The sequence below is a fragment of the Andrographis paniculata genome, unplaced genomic scaffold (genome assembly GCF_009805555.1).
Source record: "Andrographis paniculata isolate CXL003 unplaced genomic scaffold, ASM980555v1 Contig70END, whole genome shotgun sequence".
Lineage (NCBI taxonomy): Eukaryota > Viridiplantae > Streptophyta > Magnoliopsida > Lamiales > Acanthaceae > Andrographis > Andrographis paniculata.
Window position 1 is genome coordinate 3,541,534 of NW_026137607.1, and position 16,958 is coordinate 3,558,491.

The following is a 16,958-nucleotide window of genomic DNA, read 5'->3' on the forward strand; positions in this document are numbered from 1 at the left end:
CTTTTCGATTTCTCGACGCCGAGACCGGTGCTGGGGCTGGGTCCTACGTAGCGCGTTCGAGAGTAATTCCGTCCGTAAGTGTTGCACCGCTGGGAAGTCCTCGTGTTGCACCCCTCTTTTTGCCCCGGGCTTGAGCGTTCTGTCCTTACTTTCAGACGCCCCGGCCCTACTTTACCCGTCGGGTAGGCTATAACGTTTTGATTTCTCGACGCCGAGACCCGGGCTGGGGCTGGGTCCCGCGTAGCGCAGTAATTCCGTCCGTACGTGTGAGGACAACGGAGGGAGAGTCCCCCGCGGCCGAACCTGAGGTACTACCGTGGCGCGTCGGCCGCCGCAAAGAAGGCGAGATGGAACGCCGGCCGCGGGAGGCGCCATAACTAGGTTGGGCGCGCATTACCTAGCGGGTGCGATCATACCAGCACTAACGCACCGGATCCCATCAGAACTCCGAAGTTAAGCGTGCTTGGGCGAGAGTAGTACTAGGATGGGTGACCCCCTGGGAAGTCCTCGTGTTGCACCCCTCTTTTTTGCCCCCGGGCTTGAGCGTTATGTTTCTTACTTTCAGACGCCTCGGCCCTATTTTACCCGTAGGGTAGGAATAACCTTTTGATTTCTCGACGCCGAGACCCGGGCTGGGGCTGGGTCCCGCGTAGCGCAGTAATTCCGTCCGTAAGTGTGAGGACAACGGAAGGAGAGTCCCCCGCGGCCGAACCTGACGTACTGCCGTGGCGGTCGGCCGCCGCGAAGAAGACGAGATGGAACGCCGGCCGTGGGAGGCGGCGTAACTAGCTTGGGCGGGCATTCCCTAGCGGGTGCGATCATACCAGCACGAACGCACCGGATCCCATCTCTCGGCCCTATTTTACCCGTAGGGTAGGCATTCCTTTTCGATTTCTCGACGCCGAGACCGGTGCTGGGGCTGGGTCCTACGTAGCGCGTTCGAGAGTAATTCCGTCCGTAAGTGTTGCACCGCTGGGAAGTCCTCGTGTTGCACCCCTCTTTTTGCCCCCGGGCTTGAGCGTTCTGTCCTTACTTTCAGACGCCCCGGCCCTACTTTACCCGTCGGGTAGGCTATAACGTTTTGATTTCTCGACGCCGAGACCCGGGCTGGGGCTGGGTCCCGCGTAGCGCAGTAATTCCGTCCGTACGTGTGAGGACAACGGAGGGAGAGTCCCCCGCGGCCGAACCTGAGGTACTACCGTGGCGCGTCGGCCGCCGCAAAGAAGGCGAGATGGAACGCCGGCCGCGGGAGGCGCCATAACTAGGTTGGGCGCGCATTACCTAGCGGGTGCGATCATACCAGCACTAACGCACCGGATCCCATCAGAACTCCGAAGTTAAGCGTGCTTGGGCGAGAGTAGTACTAGGATGGGTGACCCCCTGGGAAGTCCTCGTGTTGCACCCCTCTTTTTTGCCCCCGGGCTTGAGCGTTATGTTTCTTACTTTCAGACGCCTCGGCCCTATTTTACCCGTAGGGTAGGAATAACCTTTTGATTTCTCGACGCCGAGACCCCGGGGGCTGGGTCCCGCGTAGCGCAGTAATTCCGTCCGTAAGTGTGAGGACAACGGAAGGAGAGTCCCCCGCGGCCGAACCTGACGTACTGCCGTGGCGGTCGGCCCGCCGCGAAGAAGACGAGATGGAACGCCGGCCGTGGGAGGCGGCGTAACTAGCTTGGGCGGGCATTCCCTAGCGGGTGCGATCATACCAGCACGAACGCACCGGATCCCATCTCTCGGCCCTATTTTACCCGTAGGGTAGGCATTCCTTTTCGATTTCTCGACGCCGAGACCGGTGCTGGGGCTGGGTCCTACGTAGCGCGTTCGAGAGTAATTCCGTCCGTAAGTGTTGCAGCTGGGAAGTCCTCGTGTTGCACCCCTCTTTTTGCCCCCGGGCTTGAGCGTTCTGTCCTTACTTTCAGACGCCCCGGCCCTACTTTACCCGTCGGGTAGGCTATAACGTTTTGATTTCTCGACGCCGAGACCCGGGCTGGGGCTGGGTCCCGCGTAGCGCAGTAATTCCGTCCGTACGTGTGAGGACAACGGAGGGAGAGTCCCCCGCGGCCGAACCTGAGGTACTACCGTGGCGCGTCGGCCGCCGCAAAGAAGGCGAGATGGAACGCCGGCCGCGGGAGGCGCCATAACTAGGTTGGGCGCGCATTACCTAGCGGGTGCGATCATACCAGCACTAACGCACCGGATCCCATCAGAACTCCGAAGTTAAGCGTGCTTGGGCGAGAGTAGTACTAGGATGGGTGACCCCCTGGGAAGTCCTCGTGTTGCACCCCTCTTTTTTGCCCCCGGGCTTGAGCGTTATGTTTCTTACTTTCAGACGCCTCGGCCCTATTTTACCCGTAGGGTAGGAATAACCTTTTGATTTCTCGACGCCGAGACCCGGGCTGGGGCTGGGTCCCGCGTAGCGCAGTAATTCCGTCCGTAAGTGTGAGGACAACGGAAGGAGAGTCCCCCGCGCCGAACCTGACGTACTGCCGTGGCGGTCGGCCGCCGCGAAGAAGACGAGATGGAACGCCGGCCGTGGGAGGCGGCGTAACTAGCTTGGGCGGGCATTCCCTAGCGGGTGCGATCATACCAGCACGAACGCACCGGATCCCATCTCTCGGCCCTATTTTACCCGTAGGGTAGGCATTCCTTTTCGATTTCTCGACGCCGAGACCGGTGCTGGGGCTGGGTCCTACGTAGCGCGTTCGAGAGTAATTCCGTCCGTAAGTGTTGCACCGCTGGGAAGTCCTCGTGTTGCACCCCTCTTTTTGCCCCCGGGCTTGAGCGTTCTGTCCTTACTTTCAGACGCCCCGGCCCTACTTTACCCGTCGGGTAGGCTATAACGTTTTGATTTCTCGACGCCGAGACCCGGGCTGGGGCTGGGTCCCGCGTAGCGCAGTAATTCCGTCCGTACGTGTGAGGACAACGGAGGGAGAGTCCCCCGCGCCGAACCTGAGGTACTACCGTGGCGCGTCGGCCGCCGCAAAGAAGGCGAGATGGAACGCCGGCCGCGGGAGGCGCCATAACTAGGTTGGGCGCGCATTACCTAGCGGGTGCGATCATACCAGCACTAACGCACCGGATCCCATCAGAACTCCGAAGTTAAGCGTGCTTGGGCGAGAGTAGTACTAGGATGGGTGACCCCCTGGGAAGTCCTCGTGTTGCACCCCTCTTTTTTGCCCCCGGGCTTGAGCGTTATGTTTCTTACTTTCAGACGCCTCGGCCCTATTTTACCCGTAGGGTAGGAATAACCTTTTGATTTCTCGACGCCGAGACCCGGGCTGGGGCTGGGTCCCGCGTAGCGCAGTAATTCCGTCCGTAAGTGTGAGGACAACGGAAGGAGAGTCCCCCGCGGCCGAACCTGACGTACTGCCGTGGCGGTCGGCCGCCGCGAAGAAGACGAGATGGAACGCCGGCCGTGGGAGGCGGCGTAACTAGCTTGGGCGGGCATTCCCTAGCGGGTGCGATCATACCAGCACGAACGCACCGGATCCCATCTCTCGGCCCTATTTTACCCCGTAGGGTAGGCATTCCTTTTCGATTTCTCGACGCCGAGACCGGTGCTGGGGCTGGGTCCTACGTAGCGCGTTCGAGAGTAATTCCGTCCGTAAGTGTTGCAAACCGCAACCGCTGGGAAGTCCTCGTGTTGCACCCCTCTTTTTGCCCCCGGGCTTGAGCGTTCTGTCCTTACTTTCAGACGCCCCGGCCCTACTTTACCCGTCGGGTAGGCTATAACGTTTTGATTTCTCGACGCCGAGACCCGGCTGGGGCTGGGTCCCGCGTAGCGCAGTAATTCCGTCCGTACGTGTGAGGACAACGGAGGGAGAGTCCCCCGCGGCCGAACCTGAGGTACTACCGTGGCGCGTCGGCCGCCGCAAAGAAGGCGAGATGGAACGCCGGCCGCGGGAGGCGCCATAACTAGGTTGGGCGCGCATTACCTAGCGGGTGCGATCATACCAGCACTAACGCACCGGATCCCATCAGAACTCCGAAGTTAAGCGTGCTTGGGCGAGAGTAGTACTAGGATGGGTGACCCCCTGGGAAGTCCTCGTGTTGCACCCCCCTCTTTTTTGCCCCCGGGCTTGAGCGTTATGTTTCTTACTTTCAGACGCCTCGGCCCTATTTTACCCGTAGGGTAGGAATAACCTTTTGATTTCTCGACGCCGAGACCCGGGCTGGGGCTGGGTCCCGCGTAGCGCAGTAATTCCGTCCGTAAGTGTGAGGACAACGGAAGGAGAGTCCCCCGCGGCCGAACCTGACGTACTGCCGTGGCGGTCGGCCGCCGCGAAGAAGACGAGATGGAACGCCGGCCGTGGGAGGCGGCGTAACTAGCTTGGGCGGGCATTCCCTAGCGGGTGCGATCATACCAGCACGAACGCACCGGATCCCATCTCTCGGCCCTATTTTACCCGTAGGGTAGGCATTCCTTTTCGATTTCTCGACGCCGAGACCGGTGCTGGGGCTGGGTCCTACGTAGCGCGTTCGAGAGTAATTCCGTCCGTAAGTGTTGCACCGCTGGGAAGTCCTCGTGTTGCACCCCTCTTTTTGCCCCCGGGCTTGAGCGTTCTGTCCTTACTTTCAGACGCCCCGGCCCTACTTTACCCGTCGGGTAGGCTATAACGTTTTGATTTCTCGACGCCGAGACCCGGGCTGGGGCTGGGTCCCGCGTAGCGCAGTAATTCCGTCCGTACGTGTGAGGACAACGGAGGGAGAGTCCCCCGCGGCCGAACCTGAGGTACTACCGTGGCGCGTCGGCCGCCGCAAAGAAGGCGAGATGGAACGCCGGCCGCGGGAGGCGCCATAACTAGGTTGGGCGCGCATTACCTAGCGGGTGCGATCATACCAGCACTAACGCACCGGATCCCATCAGAACTCCGAAGTTAAGCGTGCTTGGGCGAGAGTAGTACTAGGATGGGTGACCCCCTGGGAAGTCCTCGTGTTGCACCCCTCTTTTTTGCCCCCGGGCTTGAGCGTTATGTTTCTTACTTTCAGACGCCTCGGCCCTATTTTACCCGTAGGGTAGGAATAACCTTTTGATTTCTCGACGCCGAGACCCGGGCTGGGGCTGGGTCCCGCGTAGCGCAGTAATTCCGTCCGTAAGTGTGAGGACAACGGAAGGAGAGTCCCCCGCGGCCGAACCTGACGTACTGCCGTGGCGGTCGGCCGCCGCGAAGAAGACGAGATGGAACGCCGGCCGTGGGAGGCGGCGTAACTAGCTTGGGCGGGCATTCCCTAGCGGGTGCGATCATACCAGCACGAACGCACCGGATCCCATCTCTCGGCCCTATTTTACCCGTAGGGTAGGCATTCCTTTTCGATTTCTCGACGCCGAGACCGGTGCTGGGGCTGGGTCCTACGTAGCGCGTTCGAGAGTAATTCCGTCCGTAAGTGTTGCAACCGCTGGGAAGTCCTCGTGTTGCACCCCTCTTTTTGCCCCCGGGCTTGAGCGTTCTGTCCTTACTTTCAGACGCCCCGGCCTTTAAAAAACATTTCCCAGTAGTTAGGAATAACCTTTTGAGTTCCGACGCCCAGATACCCGGGTGGAGCTGGTTTTTCCCGCGTAGCGCAGTAATTCCGTCCGTAAGTGTGAGGACAACGGAAGGAGAGTCCCCCCCCCCCGAACCTGACGTACTGCCGTGGCGGTCCGGCCCCGCCGAAGAGACGAGATGGAACGCCGGCCGTGGGAGGCGGCCGTAACTAGCTTGGGCGGGCATTCCCTAGCGGGTGCGATCATACCAGCACGAACGCACCGGATCCCATCTCTCGGCCCTATTTTACCCGTAGGGTAGGCATTCCTTTTCGATTTCTCGACGCCGAGACCGGTGCTGGGGCTGGGTCCTACGTAGCGCGTTCGAGAGTAATTCCGTCCGTAAGTGTTGCACCGCTGGGAAGTCCTCGTGTTGCACCCCTCTTTTTGCCCCCGGGCTTGAGCGTTCTGTCCTTACTTTCAGACGCCCCGGCCCTACTTTACCCCCTCGGGTAGGCTATAACGTTTTGATTTCTCGACGCCGAGACCCGGGCTGGGGCTGGGTCCCGCGTAGCGCAGTAATTCCGTCCGTACGTGTGAGGACAACGGAGGGAGAGTCCCCCGCGGCCGAACCTGAGGTACTACCGTGGCGCGTCGGCCGCCGCAAAGAAGGCGAGATGGAACGCCGGCCGCGGGAGGCGCCATAACTAGGTTGGGCGCGCATTACCTAGCGGGTGCGATCATACCAGCACTAACGCACCGGATCCCATCAGAACTCCGAAGTTAAGCGTGCTTGGGCGAGAGTAGTACTAGGATGGGTGACCCCCTGGGAAGTCCTCGTGTTGCACCCCTCTTTTTTGCCCCCGGGCTTGAGCGTTATGTTTTCTTACTTTCAGACGCCTCGGCCCTATTTTACCCGTAGGGTAGGAATAACCTTTTGATTTCTCGACGCCGAGACCCGGGCTGGGGCTGGGTCCCGCGTAGCGCAGTAATTCCGTCCGTAAGTGTGAGGACAACGGAAGGAGAGTCCCCCGCGGCCGAACCTGACGTACTGCCGTGGCGGTCGGCCGCCGCGAAGAAGACGAGATGGAACGCCGGCCGTGGGAGGCGGCGTAACTAGCTTGGGCGGGCATTCCCTAGCGGGTGCGATCATACCAGCACGAACGCACCGGATCCCATCTCTCGGCCCTATTTTACCCGTAGGGTAGGCATTCCTTTTCGATTTCTCGACGCCGAGACCGGTGCTGGGGCTGGGTCCTACGTAGCGCGTTCGAGAGTAATTCCGTCCGTAAGTGTTGCACCGCTGGGAAGTCCTCGTGTTGCACCCCTCTTTTTGCCCCCGGGCTTGAGCGTTCTGTCCTTACTTTCAGACGCCCCGGCCCTACTTTACCCGTCGGGTAGGCTATAACGTTTTGATTTCTCGACGCCGAGACCCGGGCTGGGGCTGGGTCCCGCGTAGCGCAGTAATTCCGTCCGTACGTGTGAGGACAACGGAGGGAGAGTCCCCCGCGCCGAACCTGAGGTACTACCGTGGCGCGTCGGCCGCCGCAAAGAAGGCGAGATGGAACGCCGGCCGCGGGAGGCGCCATAACTAGGTTGGGCGCGCATTACCTAGCGGGTGCGATCATACCAGCACTAACGCACCGGATCCCATCAGAACTCCGAAGTTAAGCGTGCTTGGGCGAGAGTAGTACTAGGATGGGTGACCCCCTGGGAAGTCCTCGTGTTGCACCCCTCTTTTTTGCCCCCGGCTTGAGCGTTATGTTTCTTACTTTCAGACGCCTCGGCCCTATTTTACCCGTAGGGTAGGAATAACCTTTTGATTTCTCGACGCCGAGACCCGGGCTGGGGCTGGGTCCCGCGTAGCGCAGTAATTCCGTCCGTAAGTGTGAGGACAACGGAAGGAGAGTCCCCGCGGCCGAACCTGACGTACTGCCGTGGCGGTCGGCCGCCGCGAAGAAGACGAGATGGAACGCCGGCCGTGGGAGGCGGCGTAACTAGCTTGGGCGGGCATTCCCTAGCGGGTGCGATCATACCAGCACGAACGCACCGGATCCCATCTCTCGGCCCTATTTTACCCGTAGGGTAGGCATTCCTTTTCGATTTCTCGACGCCGAGACCGGTGCTGGGGCTGGGTCCTACGTAGCGCGTTCGAGAGTAATTCCGTCCGTAAGTGTTGCACCGCTGGGAAGTCCTCGTGTTGCACCCCTCTTTTTGCCCCCGGGCTTGAGCGTTCTGTCCTTACTTTCAGACGCCCCGGCCCTACTTTACCCGTCGGGTAGGCTATAACGTTTTGATTTCTCGACGCCGAGACCCGGGCTGGGGCTGGGTCCCGCGTAGCGCAGTAATTCCGTCCGTACGTGTGAGGACAACGGAGGGAGAGTCCCCCGCGGCCGAACCTGAGGTACTACCGTGGCGCGTCGGCCGCCGCAAAGAAGGCGAGATGGAACGCCGGCCGCGGGAGGCGCCATAACTAGGTTGGGCGCGCATTACCTAGCGGGTGCGATCATACCAGCACTAACGCACCGGATCCCATCAGAACTCCGAAGTTAAGCGTGCTTGGGCGAGAGTAGTACTAGGATGGGTGACCCCCTGGGAAGTCCTCGTGTTGCACCCCTCTTTTTTGCCCCCGGGCTTGAGCGTTATGTTTCTTACTTTCAGACGCCTCGGCCCTATTTTACCCGTAGGGTAGGAATAACCTTTTGATTTCTCGACGCCGAGACCCGGGCTGGGGCTGGGTCCCGCGTAGCGCAGTAATTCCGTCCGTAAGTGTGAGGACAACGGAAGGAGAGTCCCCCGCGGCCGAACCTGACGTACTGCCGTGGCGGTCGGCCGCCGCGAAGAAGACGAGATGGAACGCCGGCCGTGGGAGGCGGCGTAACTAGCTTGGGCGGGCATTCCCTAGCGGGTGCGATCATACCAGCACGAACGCACCGGATCCCATCTCTCGGCCCTATTTTACCCGTAGGGTAGGCATTCCTTTTCGATTTCTCGACGCCGAGACCGGTGCTGGGGCTGGGTCCTACGTAGCGCGTTCGAGAGTAATTCCGTCCGTAAGTGTTGCACCGCTGGGAAGTCCTCGTGTTGCACACCCCTCTTTTTGCCCCCGGGCTTGAGCGTTCTGTCCTTACTTTCAGACGCCCCGGCCCTACTTTACCCGTCGGGTAGGCTATAACGTTTTGATTTCTCGACGCCGAGACCCGGGCTGGGGCTGGGTCCCGCGTAGCGCAGTAATTCCGTCCGTACGTGTGAGGACAACGGAGGGAGAGTCCCCCGCGGCCGAACCTGAGGTACTACCGTGGCGCGTCGGCCGCCGCAAAGAAGGCGAGATGGAACGCCGGCCGCGGGAGGCGCCATAACTAGGTTGGGCGCGCATTACCTAGCGGGTGCGATCATACCAGCACTAACGCACCGGATCCCATCAGAACTCCGAAGTTAAGCGTGCTTGGGCGAGAGTAGTACTAGGATGGGTGACCCCCTGGGAAGTCCTCGTGTTGCACCCCTCTTTTTGCGCCCCCGGCTTGAGCGTTATGTTTCTTACTTTCAGACGCCTCGGCCCTATTTTACCCGTAGGGTAGGAATAACCTTTTGATTTCTCGACGCCGAGACCCGGGCTGGGGCTGGGTCCCGCGTAGCGCAGTAATTCCGTCCGTAAGTGTGAGGACAACGGAAGGAGAGTCCCCCGCGGCCGAACCTGACGTACTGCCGTGGCGGTCGGCCGCCGCGAAGAAGACGAGATGGAACGCCGGCCGTGGGAGGCGGCGTAACTAGCTTGGGCGGGCATTCCCTAGCGGGTGCGATCATACCAGCACGAACGCACCGGATCCCATCTCTCGGCCCTATTTTACCCGTAGGGTAGGCATTCCTTTTCGATTTCTCGACGCCGAGACCGGTGCTGGGGCTGGGTCCTACGTAGCGCGTTCGAGAGTAATTCCGTCCGTAAGTGTTGCACCGCGCTGGGAAGTCCTCGTGTTGCACCCCTCTTTTTGCCCCCGGGCTTGAGCGTTCTGTCCTTACTTTCAGACGCCCCGGCCCTACTTTACCCCCGTCGGGTAGGCTATAACGTTTTGATTTCTCGACGCCGAGACCCGGGCTGGGGCTGGGTCCCGCGTAGCGCAGTAATTCCGTCCGTACGTGTGAGGACAACGGAGGGAGAGTCCCCCGCGGCCGAACCTGAGGTACTACCGTGGCGCGTCGGCCGCCGCAAAGAAGGCGAGATGGAACGCCGGCCGCGGGAGGCGCCATAACTAGGTTGGGCGCGCATTACCTAGCGGGTGCGATCATACCAGCACTAACGCACCGGATCCCATCAGAACTCCGAAGTTAAGCGTGCTTGGGCGAGAGTAGTACTAGGATGGGTGACCCCCTGGGAAGTCCTCGTGTTGCACCCCTCTTTTTGCCCCCGGGCTTGAGCGTTATGTTTCTTACTTTCACTCAGACCCTCGGCCCTATTTTACCCGTAGGGTAGGAATAACCTTTTGATTTCTCGACGCCGAGACCCGGGCTGGGGCTGGGTCCCGCGTAGCGCAGTAATTCCGTCCGTAAGTGTGAGGACAACGGAAGGAGAGTCCCCCGCGGCCGAACCTGACGTACTGCCGTGGCGGTCGGCCGCCGCGAAGAAGACGAGATGGAACGCCGGCCGTGGGAGGCGGCGTAACTAGCTTGGGCGGGCATTCCCTAGCGGGTGCGATCATACCAGCACGAACGCACCGGATCCCATCTCTCGGCCCTATTTTACCCGTAGGGTAGGCATTCCTTTTCGATTTCTCGACGCCGAGACCGGTGCTGGGGCTGGGTCCTACGTAGCGCGTTCGAGAGTAATTCCGTCCGTAAGTGTTGCACCGCTGGGAAGTCCTCGTGTTGCACCCCTCTTTTTGCCCCCGGGCTTGAGCGTTCTGTCCTTACTTTCAGACGCCCCGGCCCTACTTTACCCCGTCGGGTAGGCTATAACGTTTTGATTTCTCGACGCCGAGACCCGGGCTGGGGCTGGGTCCCGCGTAGCGCAGTAATTCCGTCCGTACGTGTGAGGACAACGGAGGGAGAGTCCCCCGCGGCCGAACCTGAGGTACTACCGTGGCGCGTCGGCCGCCGCAAAGAAGGCGAGATGGAACGCCGGCCGCGGGAGGCGCCATAACTAGGTTGGCGCGCATTACCTAGCGGGTGCGATCATACCAGCACTAACGCACCGGATCCCATCAGAACTCCGAAGTTAAGCGTGCTTGGGCGAGAGTAGTACTAGGATGGGTGACCCCCTGGGAAGTCCTCGTGTTGCACCCCTCTTTTTTGCCCCCGGGCTTGAGCGTTATGTTTCTTACTTTCAGACGCCTCGGCCCTATTTTACCCGTAGGGTAGGAATAACCTTTTGATTTCTCGACGCCGAGACCCGGGCTGGGGCTGGGTCCCGCGTAGCGCAGTAATTCCGTCCGTAAGTGTGAGGACAACGGAAGGAGAGTCCCCCGCGGCCGAACCTGACGTACTGCCGTGGCGGTCGGCCGCCGCGAAGAAGACGAGATGGAACGCCGGCCGTGGGAGGCGGCGTAACTAGCTTGGGCGGGCATTCCCTAGCGGGTGCGATCATACCAGCACGAACGCACCGGATCCCATCTCTCGGCCCTATTTTACCCGTAGGGTAGGCATTCCTTTTCGATTTCTCGACGCCGAGACCGGTGCTGGGGCTGGGTCCTACGTAGCGCGTTCGAGAGTAATTCCGTCCGTAAGTGTTGCACCGCTGGGAAGTCCTCGTGTTGCACCCCTCTTTTTGCCCCCGGGCTTGAGCGTTCTGTCCTTACTTTCAGACGCCCCGGCCCTACTTTACCCGTCGGGTAGGCTATAACGTTTTGATTTCTCGACGCCGAGACCCGGGCTGGGGCTGGGTCCCGCGTAGCGCAGTAATTCCGTCCGTACGTGTGAGGACAACGGAGGGAGAGTCCCCCGCGGCCGAACCTGAGGTACTACCGTGGCGCGTCGGCCGCCGCAAAGAAGGCGAGATGGAACGCCGGCCGCGGGAGGCGCCATAACTAGGTTGGGCGCGCATTACCTAGCGGGTGCGATCATACCAGCACTAACGCACCGGATCCCATCAGAACTCCGAAGTTAAGCGTGCTTGGGCGAGAGTAGTACTAGGATGGGTGACCCCCTGGGAAGTCCTCGTGTTTGCACCCCTCTTTTTTGCCCCCGGGCTTGAGCGTTATGTTTCTTACTTTCAGACGCCTCGGCCCTATTTTACCCGTAGGGTAGGAATAACCTTTTGATTTCTCGACGCCGAGACCCGGGCTGGGGCTGGGTCCCGCGTAGCGCAGTAATTCCGTCCGTAAGTGTGAGGACAACGGAAGGAGAGTCCCCCGCGGCCGAACCTGACGTACTGCCGTGGCGGTCGGCCGCCGCGAAGAAGACGAGATGGAACGCCGGCCGTGGGAGGCGGCGTAACTAGCTTGGGCGGGCATTCCCTAGCGGGTGCGATCATACCAGCACGAACGCACCGGATCCCATCTCTCGGCCCTATTTTACCCGTAGGGTAGGCATTCCTTTTCGATTTCTCGACGCCGAGACCGGTGCTGGGGCTGGGTCCTACGTAGCGCGTTCGAGAGTAATTCCGTCCGTAAGTGTTGCAACCGCTGGGAAGTCCTCGTTTGCACCCCTCTTTTTGCCCCCGGGCTTGAGCGTTCTGTCCTTACTTTCAGACGCCCCGGCCCTACTTTACCCGTCGGGTAGGCTATAACGTTTTGATTTCTCTCGACGCCGAGACCCGGGCTGGGGCTGGTCCCGCGTAGCGCAGTAATTCCGTCCGTACGTGTGAGGACAACGGAGGGAGAGTCCCCCGCGGCCGAACCTGAGGTACTACCGTGGCGCGTCGGCCGCCGCAAAGAAGGCGAGATGGAACGCCGGCCGCGGGAGGCGCCATAACTAGGTTGGGCGCGCATTACCTACCTAGCGGGTGCGATCATACCAGCACTAACGCACCGGATCCCATCAGAACTCCGAAGTTAAGCGTGCTTGGGCGAGAGTAGTACTAGGATGGGTGACCCCCTGGGAAGTCCTCGTGTTGCACCCCTCTTTTTTGCCCCCGGGCTTGAGCGTTATGTTTCTTACTTTCAGACGCCTCGGCCCTATTTTACCCGTAGGGTAGGAATAACCTTTTGATTTCTCGACGCCGAGACCCGGGCTGGGGCTGGGTCCCGCGTAGCGCAGTAATTCCGTCCGTAAGTGTGAGGACAACGGAAGGAGAGTCCCCCGCGGCCGAACCTGACGTACTGCCGTGGCGGTCGGCCGCCGCGAAGAAGACGAGATGGAACGCCGGCCGTGGGAGGCGGCGTAACTAGCTTGGGCGGGCATTCCCTAGCGGGTGCGATCATACCAGCACGAACGCACCGGATCCCATCTCTCGGCCCTATTTTACCCGTAGGGTAGGCATTCCTTTTCGATTTCTCGACGCCGAGACCGGTGCTGGGGCTGGGTCCTACGTAGCGCGTTCGAGAGTAATTCCGTCCGTAAGTGTTGCACCGCTGGGAAGTCCTCGTGTTGCACCCCTCTTTTTGCCCCCGGGCTTGAGCGTTCTGTCCTTACTTTCAGACGCCCCGGCCCTACTTTACCCGTCGGGTAGGCTATAACGTTTTGATTTCTCGACGCCGAGACCCGGGCTGGGGCTGGGTCCCGCGTAGCGCAGTAATTCCGTCCGTACGTGTGAGGACAACGGAGGGAGAGTCCCCCGCGGCCGAACCTGAGGTACTACCGTGGCGCGTCGGCCGCCGCAAAGAAGGCGAGATGGAACGCCGGCCGCGGGAGGCGCCATAACTAGGTTGGGCGCGCATTACCTAGCGGGTGCGATCATACCAGCACTAACGCACCGGATCCCATCAGAACTCCGAAGTTAAGCGTGCTTGGGCGAGAGTAGTACTAGGATGGGTGACCCCCTGGGAAGTCCTCGTGTTGCACCCCTCTTTTTTGCCCCCGGGCTTGAGCGTTATGTTTCTTACTTTCAGACGCCTCGGCCCTATTTTACCCGTAGGGTAGGAATAACCTTTTGATTTCTCGACGCCGAGACCCGGGCTGGGGCTGGGTCCCGCGTAGCGCAGTAATTCCGTCCGTAAGTGTGAGGACAACGGAAGGAGAGTCCCCCGCGGCCGAACCTGACGTACTGCCGTGGCGGTCGGCCGCCGCGAAGAAGACGAGATGGAACGCCGGCCGTGGGAGGCGGCGTAACTAGCTTGGGCGGGCATTCCCTAGCGGGTGCGATCATACCAGCACGAACGCACCGGATCCCATCTCTCGGCCCTATTTTACCCGTAGGGTAGGCATTCCTTTTCGATTTCTCGACGCCGAGACCGGTGCTGGGGCTGGGTCCTACGTAGCGCGTTCGAGAGTAATTCCGTCCGTAAGTGTTGCAGCACCGCTGGGAAGTCCTCGTGTTGCACCCCTCTTTTTGCCCCCGGGCTTGAGCGTTCTGTCCTTACTTTCAGACGCCCCGGCCCTACTTTACCCGTCGGGTAGGCTATAACGTTTTGATTTCTCGACGCCGAGACCCGGGCTGGGGCTGGGTCCCGCGTAGCGCAGTAATTCCGTCCGTACGTGTGAGGACAACGGAGGGAGAGTCCCCCGCGGCCGAACCTGAGGTACTACCGTGGCGCGTCGGCCGCCGCAAAGAAGGCGAGATGGAACGCCGGCCGCGGGAGGCGCCATAACTAGGTTGGGCGCGCATTACCTAGCGGGTGCGATCATACCAGCACTAACGCACCGGATCCCATCAGAACTCCGAAGTTAAGCGTGCTTGGGCGAGAGTAGTACTAGGATGGGTGACCCCCTGGGAAGTCCTCGTGTTGCACCCCTCTTTTTTGCCCCCGGGCTTGAGCGTTATGTTTCTTACTTTCAGACGCCTCGGCCCTATTTTACCCGTAGGGTAGGAATAACCTTTTGATTTCTCGACGCCGAGACCCGGGCTGGGGCTGGGTCCCGCGTAGCGCAGTAATTCCGTCCGTAAGTGTGAGGACAACGGAAGGAGAGTCCCCCGCGGCCGAACCTGACGTACTGCCGTGGCGGTCGGCCGCCGCGAAGAAGACGAGATGGAACGCCGGCCGTGGGAGGCGGCGTAACTAGCTTTGGGCGGGCATTCCCTAGCGGGTGCGATCATACCAGCACGAACGCACCGGATCCCATCTCTCGGCCCTATTTTACCCGTAGGGTAGGCATTCCTTTTCGATTTCTCGATCCGACGCCGAGACCGGTGCTGGGGCTGGGTCCTACGTAGCGCGTTCGAGAGTAATTCCGTCCGTAAGTGTTGCACCGCTGGGAAGTCCTCGTGTTGCACCCCTCTTTTTGCCCCCGGGCTTGAGCGTTCTGTCCTTACTTTCAGACGCCCCGGCCCTACTTTAACCCGTCGGGTAGGCTATAACGTTTTGATTTCTCGACGCCGAGACCCGGGCTGGGGCTGGGTCCCGCGTAGCGCAGTAATTCCGTCCGTACGTGTGAGGACAACGGAGGGAGAGTCCCCCGCGGCCGAACCTGAGGTACTACCGTGGCGCGTCGGCCGCCGCAAAGAAGGCGAGATGGAACGCCGGCCGCGGGAGGCGCCATAACTAGGTTGGGCGCGCATTACCTAGCGGGTGCGATCATACCAGCACTAACGCACCGGATCCCATCAGAACTCCGAAGTTAAGCGTGCTTGGGCGAGAGTAGTACTAGGATGGGTGACCCCCTGGGAAGTCCTCGTGTTGCACCCCCTCTTTTGCCCCCGGGCTTGAGCGTTATGTTTCTTACTTTCAGACGCCTCGGCCCTATTTTACCCGTAGGGTAGGAATAACCTTTTGATTTCTCGACGCCGAGACCCGGCTGGGGCTGGGTCCCGCGTAGCGCAGTAATTCCGTCCGTAAGTGTGAGGACAACGGAAGGAGAGTCCCCCGCGGCCGAACCTGACGTACTGCCGTGGCGGTCGGCCGCCGCGAAGAAGACGAGATGGAACGCCGGCCGTGGGAGGCGGCGTAACTAGCTTGGGCGGGCATTCCCTAGCGGGTGCGATCATACCAGCACGAACGCACCGGATCCCATCTCTCGGCCCTATTTTACCCGTAGGGTAGGCATTCCTTTTCGATTTCTCGACGCCGAGACCGGTGCTGGGGCTGGGTCCTACGTAGCGCGTTCGAGAGTAATTCCGTCCGTAAGTGTTGCACACCCGCTGGGAAGTCCTCGTGTTGCACCCCTCTTTTTGCCCCCGGGCTTGAGCGTTCTGTCCTTACTTTCAGACGCCCCGGCCCTACTTTACCCGTCGGGTAGGCTATAACGTTTTGATTTCTCGACGCCGAGACCCGGGCTGGGGCTGGGTCCCGCGTAGCGCAGTAATTCCGTCCGTACGTGTGAGGACAACGGAGGGAGAGTCCCCCGCGGCCGAACCTGAGGTACTACCGTGGCGCGTCGGCCGCCGCAAAGAAGGCGAGATGGAACGCCGGCCGCGGGAGGCGCCATAACTAGGTTGGGCGCGCATTACCTAGCGGGTGCGATCATACCAGCACTAACGCACCGGATCCCATCAGAACTCCGAAGTTAAGCGTGCTTGGGCGAGAGTAGTACTAGGATGGGTGACCCCCTGGGAAGTCCTCGTGTTGCACCCCTCTTTTTTTGCCCCCGGGCTTGAGCGTTATGTTTCTTACTTTCAGACGCCTCGGCCCTATTTTACCCGTAGGGTAGGAATAACCTTTTGATTTCTCGACGCCGAGACCCGGGCTGGGGCTGGGTCCCGCGTAGCGCAGTAATTCCGTCCGTAAGTGTGAGGACAACGGAAGGAGAGTCCCCCGCGGCCGAACCTGACGTACTGCCGTGGCGGTCGGCCGCCGCGAAGAAGACGAGATGGAACGCCGGCCGTGGGAGGCGGCGTAACTAGCTTGGGCGGGCATTCCCTAGCGGGTGCGATCATACCAGCACGAACGCACCGGATCCCATCTCTCGGCCCTATTTTACCCGTAGGGTAGGCATTCCTTTTCGATTTCTCGACGCCGAGACCGGTGCTGGGGCTGGGTCCTACGTAGCGCGTTCGAGAGTAATTCCGTCCGTAAGTGTTGCACCGCTGGGAAGTCCTCGTGTTGCACCCCTCTTTTTGCCCCCGGGCTTGAGCGTTCTGTCCTTACTTTCAGACGCCCCGGCCCTACTTTACCCGTCGGGTAGGCTATAACGTTTTGATTTCTCGACGCCGAGACCCGGGCTGGGGCTGGGTCCCGCGTAGCGCAGTAATTCCGTCCGTACGTGTGAGGACAACGGAGGGAGAGTCCCCCGCGGCCGAACCTGAGGTACTACCGTGGCGCGTCGGCCGCCGCAAAGAAGGCGAGATGGAACGCCGGCCGCGGGAGGCGCCATAACTAGGTTGGGCGCGCATTACCTAGCGGGTGCGATCATACCAGCACTAACGCACCGGATCCCATCAGAACTCCGAAGTTAAGCGTGCTTGGGCGAGAGTAGTACTAGGATGGGTGACCCCCTGGGAAGTCCTCGTGTTGCACCCCTCTTTTTTGCC

The 16,958-nt window shown here is 60.8% G+C and overlaps 19 non-coding genes across 19 annotated transcripts; all 19 read left to right on the forward strand.

Annotated features, from left to right (window-relative positions):
• The first annotated feature begins 402 nt into the window (after positions 1-402).
• Positions 403-521, forward strand: LOC127264593 (5S ribosomal RNA). Its single transcript, XR_007841779.1, has one exon. It is a non-coding gene; the product is annotated as a 5S ribosomal RNA (ribosomal RNA).
• Positions 522-1,286: 765 nt separating this feature from the next.
• LOC127264605 (5S ribosomal RNA) lies at positions 1,287-1,405 on the forward strand. Its single transcript, XR_007841788.1, has one exon. It is a non-coding gene; the product is annotated as a 5S ribosomal RNA (ribosomal RNA).
• Positions 1,406-2,166: 761 nt separating this feature from the next.
• On the forward strand, positions 2,167-2,285 carry LOC127264610 (5S ribosomal RNA). The gene has a single exon (XR_007841793.1). It is a non-coding gene; the product is annotated as a 5S ribosomal RNA (ribosomal RNA).
• A 763-nt stretch (positions 2,286-3,048) lies between these two features.
• On the forward strand, positions 3,049-3,167 carry LOC127264611 (5S ribosomal RNA). Its single transcript, XR_007841794.1, has one exon. It is a non-coding gene; the product is annotated as a 5S ribosomal RNA (ribosomal RNA).
• Positions 3,168-3,940: 773 nt separating this feature from the next.
• LOC127264612 (5S ribosomal RNA) lies at positions 3,941-4,059 on the forward strand. Its single transcript, XR_007841795.1, has one exon. It is a non-coding gene; the product is annotated as a 5S ribosomal RNA (ribosomal RNA).
• A 767-nt stretch (positions 4,060-4,826) lies between these two features.
• LOC127264613 (5S ribosomal RNA) lies at positions 4,827-4,945 on the forward strand. The gene has a single exon (XR_007841796.1). It is a non-coding gene; the product is annotated as a 5S ribosomal RNA (ribosomal RNA).
• Positions 4,946-6,196: 1,251 nt separating this feature from the next.
• On the forward strand, positions 6,197-6,315 carry LOC127264615 (5S ribosomal RNA). Its single transcript, XR_007841797.1, has one exon. It is a non-coding gene; the product is annotated as a 5S ribosomal RNA (ribosomal RNA).
• Positions 6,316-7,080: 765 nt separating this feature from the next.
• On the forward strand, positions 7,081-7,199 carry LOC127264617 (5S ribosomal RNA). Its single transcript, XR_007841799.1, has one exon. It is a non-coding gene; the product is annotated as a 5S ribosomal RNA (ribosomal RNA).
• Positions 7,200-7,962: 763 nt separating this feature from the next.
• Positions 7,963-8,081, forward strand: LOC127264618 (5S ribosomal RNA). The gene has a single exon (XR_007841800.1). It is a non-coding gene; the product is annotated as a 5S ribosomal RNA (ribosomal RNA).
• A 767-nt stretch (positions 8,082-8,848) lies between these two features.
• Positions 8,849-8,967, forward strand: LOC127264619 (5S ribosomal RNA). The gene has a single exon (XR_007841801.1). It is a non-coding gene; the product is annotated as a 5S ribosomal RNA (ribosomal RNA).
• Positions 8,968-9,736: 769 nt separating this feature from the next.
• On the forward strand, positions 9,737-9,855 carry LOC127264620 (5S ribosomal RNA). Its single transcript, XR_007841802.1, has one exon. It is a non-coding gene; the product is annotated as a 5S ribosomal RNA (ribosomal RNA).
• Positions 9,856-10,622: 767 nt separating this feature from the next.
• Positions 10,623-10,741, forward strand: LOC127264621 (5S ribosomal RNA). Its single transcript, XR_007841803.1, has one exon. It is a non-coding gene; the product is annotated as a 5S ribosomal RNA (ribosomal RNA).
• A 765-nt stretch (positions 10,742-11,506) lies between these two features.
• LOC127264581 (5S ribosomal RNA) lies at positions 11,507-11,626 on the forward strand. Its single transcript, XR_007841767.1, has one exon. It is a non-coding gene; the product is annotated as a 5S ribosomal RNA (ribosomal RNA).
• A 770-nt stretch (positions 11,627-12,396) lies between these two features.
• On the forward strand, positions 12,397-12,515 carry LOC127264622 (5S ribosomal RNA). Its single transcript, XR_007841804.1, has one exon. It is a non-coding gene; the product is annotated as a 5S ribosomal RNA (ribosomal RNA).
• Positions 12,516-13,280: 765 nt separating this feature from the next.
• Positions 13,281-13,399, forward strand: LOC127264623 (5S ribosomal RNA). Its single transcript, XR_007841805.1, has one exon. It is a non-coding gene; the product is annotated as a 5S ribosomal RNA (ribosomal RNA).
• A 768-nt stretch (positions 13,400-14,167) lies between these two features.
• Positions 14,168-14,286, forward strand: LOC127264624 (5S ribosomal RNA). Its single transcript, XR_007841806.1, has one exon. It is a non-coding gene; the product is annotated as a 5S ribosomal RNA (ribosomal RNA).
• Positions 14,287-15,058: 772 nt separating this feature from the next.
• Positions 15,059-15,177, forward strand: LOC127264625 (5S ribosomal RNA). Its single transcript, XR_007841807.1, has one exon. It is a non-coding gene; the product is annotated as a 5S ribosomal RNA (ribosomal RNA).
• A 766-nt stretch (positions 15,178-15,943) lies between these two features.
• LOC127264626 (5S ribosomal RNA) lies at positions 15,944-16,062 on the forward strand. Its single transcript, XR_007841808.1, has one exon. It is a non-coding gene; the product is annotated as a 5S ribosomal RNA (ribosomal RNA).
• A 766-nt stretch (positions 16,063-16,828) lies between these two features.
• LOC127264628 (5S ribosomal RNA) lies at positions 16,829-16,947 on the forward strand. Its single transcript, XR_007841810.1, has one exon. It is a non-coding gene; the product is annotated as a 5S ribosomal RNA (ribosomal RNA).
• The last annotated feature ends 11 nt before the right edge of the window (positions 16,948-16,958 follow it).